The 9,168-nt window shown below is 42.0% G+C and overlaps 1 long non-coding RNA gene across 1 annotated transcript in view; it reads left to right on the top strand.

The window, feature by feature from the left end:
* Positions 1 to 7,940: 7,940 nt before the first annotated feature.
* LOC144284641 (uncharacterized) overlaps positions 7,941 to 9,168 on the top strand; it is a 36,024-nt gene continuing 34,796 nt past the window's right edge. The window contains exon 1 of the long non-coding RNA XR_013353088.1: positions 7,941 to 8,186. This is a non-coding gene — a long non-coding RNA (uncharacterized LOC144284641). The remainder of the gene's footprint in view (positions 8,187 to 9,168) is intronic.

Genomic DNA, 9,168 nt, shown 5'->3' with positions numbered 1-9,168 from the left:
CCCATTTCTAGGAGTTTATGACACAGAAATAATTGAATGCATGTGCGAGATGTACTGTAAGAATTGTTGTGGATAAACAAATACTTAAAAATAGGGTTTTCTGAAAAAATTGTTACATCCATGTGGCTGTTAAAAGACACTGTATCATAAGGTGCAGAGTTTTAATTTGAGATAGTGAAAAAGTTCAGATGAATGGTGATGGTTGCACAAGGTGAATGTACATAATGCCACTTAACAGTTAAAATGGTAAATTTTACATCATGGAAATTTGATCACAAGAAAATGATGTGGATCTATATGTATTGACATGTACATATATTCATTACATACAGTTAATAATGGGGTACCTGGGTGTGTCAGTAGGTTAAGTGTCTGACGTTTGGTTTCAGCTCAGATCATGACCTCACAGTCATGGGATTGAGCCCCGCATCAGGCTCTGTGCTCAACATGGAATCTGCTTGTCCCTCTCCCTCTAGTCCTCCCTCTGCTCATGCTTGTGCTCTCTCTCTTTCTTTAAAATAAATCAATAAAATCTTTTTTAAAATTATGTATTATATACTAATTATATGACTATTAATATATATGATATGTAAAGATAAAATATATAAAATTCTATTTTGTTGGAAATAGACACCATAATAATTCAAAATTTCCCTTTTTGTTTATATGTATAGCTTAATACGTAATTAACATGTATTACTCCATGTATGTTATATATGTGAAAGATAAGCCTGATAGCAATATGTATCATGTATTAGAGGGATACCATTTAGGAGGATCATGAAATGAATGTATTAAATGCTAATAATTTTTTTAAAGAGCATAAAAGGTGAGATGTGGAAACTTTGAACATGAAAACTCTGAAGGGAAAATAATCAAGTTTCAACCTGATGCAGGAACTTGAGGAAAGGAATAAAGTGCAGTCAACCAGCTGTAATGCATTTTTGAAAAGCATGTTTGCTTCAATATGATTAAGGTATTATTATTTTTTTAACAGTTCTTCTTTTTTATTTTTTTATTTTTTATTTTTTTTAATATTGATGAAACGGAGAACATGGCTTTATTTACTTTTATTATTTTTTGCATTTTAGCTTTTATTTTTTTTATTTTTTTAGAAATTTATTTTTTATTGATGTTCAAATTGCCAACATATAGAATAACACTCAGTGCTCATCCCATCAAGTGCCCCCCTCAGTGCCCGTCACCCAGTCACCCCCACACCCCGCCCACCTCCCCTTCCACCACCTCTAGTTCCTTTCCCAGAATTAGGAGTCTCTCATGTTCTGTCTCCCTTTCTGATATTTCCCACTCATTTTTTTCTCCTTTCCCCTTTATTCCCTTTCAATAATTTTTCTTTTTATGTATTTATTTATTTATTTTTATGTTTTATGATTTTTTTTAAATTTATTTTTTATTGGTGTTCAAATTTACCAACATACAGAATAACCCCCAGTGCCCGTCACCCATTCACTCCCACCCCCCCGCCCTCCTCCCCTTCTACCACCCCTAGTTCATTTCCCAGAGTTAGCAGTCTTTACGTTCTGTCTCCCTTTCTGATATTTCCCACACATTTCTTCTCCCTTCCCTTATATTCCCTTTCACTATTATTTATATTCCCCACATGAATGAGAACATATAATGTTTGTCCTTCTCCAACTGACTTACTTCACTCAGCATAATACCCTCCAGTTCCATCCACGTTGAAGCAAATGGTGGGTATTTGTCGTTTCTAATGGCTGAGGAATATTCCATTGTATACATAGACCACATCTTCTTTATCCACTCATCTTTCGATGGACACCGAGGCTCCTTCCACAGTTTGGCTATTGTGGCCATTGCTGCTATAAACATCGGGGTGCAGGTGTCCCGGTGTTTCATTGCATCTGTATCTTTGGGGTAAATCCCCAACAGTGCAATTGCTGGATCGTAGGGCAGGTCTATTTTTAACTCTTTGAGGAACCTCCACACAGTTTTCCAGAGTGGCTGCACCAGTTCACATTCCCACCAACAGTGTGAGAGGGTTCCCCCTTCTCCGCATCCTCTCCAACATTTGTGGTTTCCTGCCTTGTTAATTTTCCCCATTCTCACTGGTGTGAGGTGGTATCTCATTGTGGTTTTGATTTGTATTTCCCTGATGGCAAGTGATGCAGAGCATTTTCTCATATGCATGTTGGCCATGTCTATGTCTTCCTCTGTGAGATTTCTCTTCATGTCTTTTGCCCATTTCATGATTGGATTGTTTGTTTCTTTGCTGTTGAGTCTAATAAGTTCTTTATAGATCTTGGAAACTAGCCCTTTACCTGATAGGTCATTTGCAAATATTTTCTCCCATTCTGTAGGTTGTCTTTTAGTTTTGTTGACTGTATCCTTTGCTGTGCAAAAGCTTCTTATCTTGATGAAGTCCCAATAGTTCATTTTTGCTTTTGTTTCTCTTGCCTTCGTGGATGTATCTTGCAAGAAGTTACTGTGGCCGAGTTCAAAAAGGGTGTTGCCTGTGTTCTTCTCTAGGATTTTGATGGAATCTTGTGTCACATTTAGATCTTTCATCCATTTTGAGTTTATCTTTGTGCATGGTGAAAGAGAGTGGTCTAGTTTCATTCTTCTGCATGTGGATGTCCAATTTTCCCAGCACCATTTATTGAAGAGACTGTCTTTCTTCCAATGGATAGTCTTTCCTCCTTTATCGAATATTAGTTGACCATAAAGTTCAGGGTCCACTTCTGGATTCTCTATTCTGTTCCACTGATCTATGTGTCTGTTTTTGTGCCAGTACCACACTGTCTTGATGACCACAGCTTTGTAGTACAACCTGAAATCTGGCATTGTGATGCCCCCAGCTATGGTTTTCTTTTGTAAAATTCCCCTGGCTATTCGGGGTCTTTTCTGATTCCACACAAATCTTAAAATAATTTGTTCTAACTCTCTGAAGAAAGTCCATGGTATTTTGATAGGGATTGCATTAAACGTGTAAATTGCCCTGGGTAACATTGATATTTTCACAATATTAATTCTGCCAATCCATGAGCATGGGATATTTTTCCATCTCTTTGTGTCTTCCTCGATTTCTTTCAGAAGTGTTCTATAGTTTTTAGAGTATAGATCCTTTACCTCTTTGGTTAGGTTTATTCCTAGGTATCTTATGCTTTTGGGTGCAATTGTAAATGGGATTGACTCCTTAATTTCTCTTTCCTCAGTCTCATTGTTAGTGTATAGAAATGCCACTGATTTCTGGGCATTGATTTTGTATCCTGCCACGCTACCGAATTGCTGTATGAGTTCTAGCAATCTTGGGGTGGAGACTTTTGGGTTTTCTATGTAGAGTATCATGTCATCGGTGAAGAGGGAGAGTCTGACTTCTTCTTTGCCAATTTGAATGCCTTTAATGTCTTTTTGTTGTCTGATTGCTGAGGCTAGGACTTCCAGTACTATGTTGAATAGCAGTGGTGAGAGTGGACATCCCTGTCTTGTTCCTGATCTTAGGGGAAAGGCTCCCAGTGCTTCCCCATTGAGAATGATATTTGCTGTGGGCTTTTCATAGATGGCTTTTAAGATGTTGAGGAATGTTCCCTCTATCCCTACACTCTGAAGAGTTTTGATCAGAAATGGATGCTGTATTTTGTCAAATGCTTTCTCTGCATCTAATGAGAGGATCATTTGGTTCTTGGTTTTTCTCTTGCTGATATGATGAATCACATTGATTGTTTTACGAGTGTTGAACCAGTCTTGTGTCCCGGGGATAAATCCTACTTGGTCGTGGTGAATAATTTTCTTAATGTACTGTTGGATCCTATTGGCTAGTATCTTTTTTTTTTTTTTTATGATAGTCACAGAGAGAGAGAGAGAGGCAGAGACACCGGCAGAGGGAGAAGCAGGCTCCATGCACCGGGAGCCTGATGTGGGATTCGATCCCGGGTCTCCAGGATCAGGCCCTGGGCCAAAGGCAGGCGCCAAGCCGCTGCGCCACCCAGGGATTCCTATTGGCTAGTATCTTGTTGAGAAATTTTGCATCCGTGTTCATCAGGGATATTAGTCTGTAATTCTCCTTTTTGGTGGGGTCTTTGTCTGGTTTTGGAATTAAGGTGATGCTGGCCTCATAGAACGAATTTGGAAGTACTCCATATCTTTCTATCTTTCCAAACAGCTTTAGTAGAATAGGTATGGTTTCTTCTTTAAACGTTTGATAGAATTCCCCTGGGAAGCCATCTGGCCCTGGACTCTTGTGTCTTGGGAGGTTTTTGATGACTGCTTCAATTTCCTCCCTGGTTATTGGCCTGTTCAGGTTTTCTATTTCTTCCTGTTCCAGTTTTGGTAGTTTGTGGCTTTCCAGGAATGCATCCATTTCTTCTAGATTGCCTAATTTATTGGCGTATAGCTGTTCATAATATGTTTTTAAAATCGTTTGTATTTCCTTGGTGTTGGTAGTGATCTCTCCCTTCTCATTCATGATTTTATTAATTTGAGTCTTCTCTCTCTTCTTTTTACCAAGGCTGGCTAATGGTTTATCTATCTTATTAATTCTTTCAAAGAACCAGCTCCTGGTTTTGTTGATCTGTTCCACAGTTCTTCTGGTCTCGATTTCGTTGAGTTCTGCTCGAATCTTAATTAACTCTCTTCTTCTGCTGGGTGTAGGATCTATCTGCTGTTTTTTCTCTAGCTCCTTTATGTGTAAGGTTAGCTTTTGTATTTGAGTTCTTTCCAGTTTTTGAATGGATGCTTGTATTGCGATGTATTTCCCCCTGAGGACTGCTTTTGCTGCATCCCAAAGATTTTGAACAGTTTTATCTTCATTCTCATTAGTTTCCATGAATCTTTTTAATTCTTCCTTAACTTCCTGGTTGACCCTTTCATCTGTTAGCAGGATGGTCCTTAACCTCCATGTGTTTGAGGTCCTTCCCAACTTCTCGTTGTGATTTAGTTCTAATTTCAAGGCATTATGGTCTGAGAATATGCAGGGGACGATCCCAATCTTTTGGTATCGGTTCGGACCCGATTTGTGACCCAGTATGTGGTCTATTCTGGAGAAAGTTCCATGTGCACTTGAGAAGAATGTGTATTCAGTTGAGTTTGGATGTAAAGTTCTGTAGATATCTGTGAAATCCATCTGGTCCAGTGTATGATTTAAAGCTCTCGTCTTTGGAGATGTTGTGCTTAGAAACACACTTTTCAAGTATAGAAAAGAGCTAGATTGAAGTCACCAAGTATAAGTGTATTATTATCTAAGTATTTCTTCACTTTGGTTAATAATTGATTTATATATTTGGCAGCTCCCACATTCGGGGCATATATATTGAGGATTGTTAAGTCCTCTTGTTGGATAGATCCTTTAAGTATGATATAGTGTCCCTCTTCATCTCTCACTACAGTCTTTGGGGTAAATTTTAGTTTATCTGATATAAGGATGGCTACCCCTGCTTTCTTTTGAGGACCATTCGAATGGTAAATGGTTCTCCAACCTTTTATTTTCAGGCTGTAGGTGTCCTGCTGTCTAAAATGAGTCTCTTGTAGACAGCAAATAGATGGGTCCTGCTTTTTTATCCAGTCTGAAACCCTGCACCTTTTGATGGGGTCATTAAGCCCGTTCACGTTCAGAGTTACTATTGAAAGATATGAGTTTAGTGTCATCATGATATCTATTCAGTCCTTGTTTTTGTGGATTGTTCCACTGAACTTCTTCTTAAAGGAGAATTTTAAGAATCCCCCTTAAAATTTCTTGCAGAGCTGGTTTGGAGGTCACATATTCTTTCAGTTCCTGCCTGTCTTGGAAGCTCTTTATCTCTCCTTCCATTTTGAATGAGAGCCTTGCTGGATAAAGTATTCTTGGTTGCATGTTCTTCTCATTTAGGACCCTGAATATATCCTGCCGGCCCTTTCTGGCCTTCCAGGTCTCTGTGGAGAGGTCTGCTGTTACCCTAATACTCCTCCCCATAAAAGTCAGGGATTTCTTGTCTCTTGCTGCTTTAAGGATCTTCTATCTTTGGAATTTGCAAGCTTCACTATTAAATGTCGAAGTGTTGAACGGTTTTTATTGATTTTAGGGGGGGAATCTCTCTATTTCCTGGATCTGAATGCCTGTTTCCCTTCCCAGATTAGGAAAGTTTTCAGCTAGAATTTGTTCAAATACATATTCTGGACCTCTGTCCCTTTTGGCGCCCTCGGGAACACCAATTAAACGTAGGTTTTTCTTCCTCAGGCTGTCATGTATTTCCCTTAATCTATCTTCATGGTCTTTTAATTGTTTGTCTCTTTTTTCCTCAGTTTCCCTCTTTGCTATCAACTTGTCTTCCATGTCACTCACTCGTTCTTCCACCTCGTTAACCCTCGTCGTTAGGACTTCTAGTTTGGATTGCATCTCATTCAATTGATTTTTAATTTCTGCCTGATTAGCTCTAAATTCTGCAGTCATGAAGTCTCTTGAGTCCTTTATGCTTTTTTTCTAGAGCCACCAGTAGCTGTATAATAGTGCTTCTGAATTGGCTTTCTGACATTGAATTGTAATCCGGATTTTGTAACTCTGTGGGAGAGAGGACTGTTTCTGATTCTTTCTTTTGAGGTGAGGTTTTCCTTCTAGTCATTTTGCTCAGTGCAGAGTGGCCAAAAGCAAGTTGTATTGGGAAAAGGAGAAAAAGAGAGGAGAGAAATAAGGAAAGAAAAGAGAAAGAGGAAAAAAAAAAGGAAGAAAAAAAAGAAAAAGAAAGAAAGGAAAAAAAGGCGGTGGAGGAAGGAAACAAATCAAAAAGCAAAGCAAAACAAAACAAAACAAAACAAAAAAAAAAAAAAAAAAAAAGAAAGAAAGAAAAAAAGAACCACAGGGGAGTATCTTCTGATTCTGTGTACTTTAAGTCCCTTGACTTCCCCTGGAACTTGTCTGTCTAGCTGGTCTTCTGGGGGAGGGGCCTGTTGTGCTGATTTTCAGGTGTTAGCACTTGGGGGAGCTGCTCTGCCCCCTGCCTGGTGCAGGGCTCAGTGGGGGTTGTTCACCCCGTGAGGCCCCAGGAGGAACAACCCCAGTGGCGGGGCCAGCTCTGGAGCCCTGGATTCAGCCCCCGCAGTAACCCCCGAGCTCTCTGTCCGCAGGGCCTGGAGGCTCCGGGGCGGGGCCGCAGATCTGCTCAGCTCGGGCAGGAGCGTCCTTGCTGTCCTGGGCCCTCCCGGCCTCTGCCTGTCCCGGGGGAGGCTGGATCCTGGGCTGTGTCCTGGCGCCCTGTGCTCCGGAGCCTGCGCTGGTGGATTCGCGCTCCCGGGCCTCGCAGCCCCCTCCGCGGAGCGGCCACCCGAGCACCCCGAGCTGCCCCCGGAGCCGCGCAGCCCCCTCCGCACGGGGCCTCTTCCTCTGCCCGAGCCCCTCCGAGCTGCTCCCGGGGCCGCGCAGCCCCCTCTGCGGAGCCGCCGCCCGAGCCCCTCCAGCTGCTCCGGGTCCCGCCGTCCGCTGCAGCCCTTAGGGAGCTCGGCGCACTCTCCCGGGGCGCAGGTGCCTGTTAGTGTCCCAGGGAGCCAGAGGGCATCCCCGCCCTCCGGGGGTCCTGCTCCAACTCCCCGCGAGCCCCTTTCCGCCCGGGAAGGTTGGTGCAGCTCCTGCTTCTCCGGGACGGGGCTCTCCTGTCCTGGGGACACTCGCCCCGGCCTCAGCCCGGCTCCTCGCGGGCCCCTCCCCCTTGGATGCCTTTTGTTTCTTTATTTCTTTTTTCCCGTCTTCCTACCTTGATAGAAGCCGAACTCTTCTCACTGTAGCATTCCAGGTGTTCTCACTTTAATTCTCAGGCCGAATTCATAGATTTTCAGGATAATTTGAAGGTTTTCTAGGTAATTTGGTGGAGACAGGTGATTTGGAGACCCTACTCTTCCGCCGTCTTGCCCCTCCTCCCATGATTAAGGGAGGAGAACACAATTTGAGCAGAACACAATTTTCCCATTTGTGTGTGATTCATCCTGGAAAAACACTAGGTAAATGCAGGAAACTTCACCCCGCTGACCCATGCTGTACAGGAATGCACAAAACACCCCTGCATACCCTTCACCATCTACCGGTATCTTCAGTTCATCCTGTGTGTTATGAGACACACTCATCCATATCCAGTATTACAACTTCTCAAACAATTACAGATAAACCTCTACCACTTCACAGTAACTCACAGGCTGCCACCCTTCTCATGCCCACTGCCACAAGCAAGCTTCGGGTCTTTTTCAAGGTAAAGTGTCATGTTTAAGATGGTGCCGCCCTTTTCATTAGGTTCTTATCTTTTTTCTTAATGTTGTGTCACTAACCTCAATTTTACCATAAGGCCCCTGGTTTTGTTATGGGTTTAAAAAAATATTTATTTATTTATTTAATTAATTAATTTATTTATTATTTATTTATTTATTTGAGAGAGCTCTCTCTGTCTCTGTCTCTCTCTCTCACACACACACAGAGCAGGGGGAAGAGGCAGAGGGTGAAGGAAAGAATCCTCAAGCAGACTCCCTGCTGAGCTGGGAGCTTGATCCCAGGACCTCAACATCATGACCTAAGCCAAAACCAAGAGATGGAGGCTCAAACAACTGAGCTACGCAGGTGTCCCAAGACCCTGGTTTTTATTCGTGATTCTGCATGGCATGGTAATATAGGAATATATGTACCCTGTTCTAACAGAACTGACTATACAAGGGCTTTAGGTGGGTTTCAGGTGGAAGAAAGCATCATTAACAGAACAGATAGCATAAGGAAAAGATACTTTGAGTTTGATGGGGCCAGTAATAAAGATCCCCCATTTATAAGAATTAACTGCCTCAAAGGATCCTGTGATGCTTTAGACATGGGTGATCTCTCCAAAATAGAGAACATACAGAGAAAAGAAGAGAGCCAAATCTGAGCTAATGGAAATTTTGATTTCAGGATTAGAGAAAGTGTAAAGAACAAAGAAGCTATGAGAACAGTTAAGGAGAGATTTCAAGGACAGGAAGGAAGTATTGATTCCTGGTAAAATGGATGGAGTAAACACATTAGAACCTTTCTCTCCCCCCAAACACCACTATAAAACCTGAACAGAAAATCATGGCACAGCTGTTTGGGGTCTCTGAGAAACAAGTATCTCCAGCCAGATCAAAGAATGCCAGAATTTGAAGCACCACTGATTGGTCTTGATGTGACTGTCTTTCCTCTGGGATCCTCGGACCTGGCTCAAACCAGGGAGT

Source organism: Canis aureus, chromosome 15, assembly GCF_053574225.1.
Source record: "Canis aureus isolate CA01 chromosome 15, VMU_Caureus_v.1.0, whole genome shotgun sequence".
Taxonomy (NCBI): Eukaryota; Metazoa; Chordata; class Mammalia; order Carnivora; family Canidae; genus Canis; species Canis aureus.
The sequence above is the reverse complement of the archived record's forward strand: the minus strand, read 5'-3'. Positions and strand labels throughout refer to the sequence as shown.